Source organism: Triturus cristatus, chromosome 3_1 (assembly GCF_964204655.1).
Source record: "Triturus cristatus chromosome 3_1, aTriCri1.1, whole genome shotgun sequence".
Classification (NCBI taxonomy): domain Eukaryota; kingdom Metazoa; phylum Chordata; class Amphibia; order Caudata; family Salamandridae; genus Triturus; species Triturus cristatus.
The window spans coordinates 224,428,323-224,430,312 of record NC_140583.1 but is presented as its reverse complement, the minus strand read 5'-3'; positions in this window follow the sequence as shown (position 1 = coordinate 224,430,312).

Here is a 1,990-nt window from a genome sequence, read left to right as displayed (position 1 = left end):
ATCCAGTCCAGTTGTTTGGGATTCAATTGAGTTTGTCCGACCAGTTGACCATATCTTCCAGGATCAAGGAGGCGTGGTACTTTGCTTGTACGTCCAAAGTGCAGTAACCCCTATAGTTTGATGGATTAGTTCTGTTGCATGCTATGTTTAAAGGTCAAATGATTGATCCTTGCCAGCGAAATGGTATTTGGTTTTGGGACTCTACTTTAAACAGCACCGCCAGGTGGTTGCTCCAAAAATATGGTTCCAGTATAAAGAGGGCTTGCTGGATGCCAATAGGCCCTGGAGCACCATCACCGCCTACTTTTGTTTATTATATTTATTTCTTCCACTGAGTAGGGTGACCAATATATTTTATTTTGCCCTCGGATATCAGATCCCTCATTCCTGGCTGACGGATGTGCTAAAGTTTCGCTGGACTTGGATAGATTTTGGTGACTTGGGGTGTCCGAAGGCTTCTGAGTCAGTTTTAGATAACATGTGTTCTCTATAAATTTCTTTGTTACATAAGTGGCCCAATCATGTTCTTGTATATTGGAAGTTAAGGCGTTCACCCGCCTGTTCAGATGGTTTATCATTTGCAAACATTTACTCGGGTTAGGGTGCCTTGCGCTGTATAATTATTTGGACCAGAATATCTCCTTACTCATTCTTTTGTCTTCCCATGGTTTCTTTTTGTAAAGTTTCCTCTGTTGTCAAAATGCTTCCCATGCGGTTCCATCATGGTCCGTTGAATGAAGTTTCCTGATTGATTTTTTTAGGTCACGTTTCAATTTTTGGACAGGCAATAGTACTTCTGTGTTTGTTGGATTTAGCTTCAGAAAATGTATTGCAATCAGCCAGTGAACTATGGGAAGGGATGAGGTATCCACAATGCCCTGTGGAATGAAGTGCAATCCTCAACACTTCAAAAGAAAAAGTGGGTGAAGTAAAAGTGTGCTCTTATTTCAGGCCTATTGCCCCGCCCGCGCTGCTCTCCAATGTATTTATGACCTTTTGAATTAATTTACTTGCCTTCTCCTCATCACTTAAGGTTGCCGCTGCATTTGGCATAGTAATAATGGGTTTTGGATGAAAAATATCTGGGCTATATTGCCAGCACTTTTTGGGGTCTTGTTTGTCTTTTAAAAGACAAACTGTCACACTGAGCCCTTTGTGTTATGTTTCATATTTTTTAGTGTTATATTAAAAATGTGTTTGAAATTATGCAAGATTATGCCAGAATAATGGGCCTTCTTTTAACCTAGGTATACTGAGTGCAGTAAATGCCTGTCAATACTTGCCTTCATAGGGATATACTTTAAGTGCATTCAGGGTTCTGGGTATCAAAATCTCGTTAACTCTATAAATAGTCAGATGTGGTCCTGTTTGACATTTTTCCTCCTTCCCTCTCTACCAGGTTTGGCACCTACCAAAGTAGCTTTGTGGTGTGAGGTCTCTTTACTACTCTGATCTGCTGAGTAACTTCTTGCACTATTTAAAGTATACAGCTTCGTTTACTGAGGCAGAATTATCTTAAAATGTACCTCCCCCTGCTTAGATCAGACCTAGATTCTGGTTGCTATTAGATTGCCATCCTATGATGATAAGTTTGGTCTAAACTTGTCAGCCTTCGCAAGGAATCACCCGTCGCCATTTTATTCTGAAGATCCATTGCATAATTATTTTTATTTGATAACTGGAGACTTGCGCTGCTTGATATTTTGAATTGTATGCTTTCTTTTTAAAGTTAGGTCAGATATCAGAGGTGAAATGCTGTTAAATATCACAAGTCATTATTTCGAGAGACCTTGATTAGCCTTATGAAAGCATTAATTATCACAAAAAATTTACTTTTTCCTCACAGCAAGAAGATTATCTACAACATGGATACTTCTCAGTAGTGATTCTTCCAACAAGAGGAGCGTACATTACATATATCTTTGTTAAGATACTTCAGTTTCACTTCTTATTTGACCCATGCTTTGATTAAGATGCTGCAAAGACTACT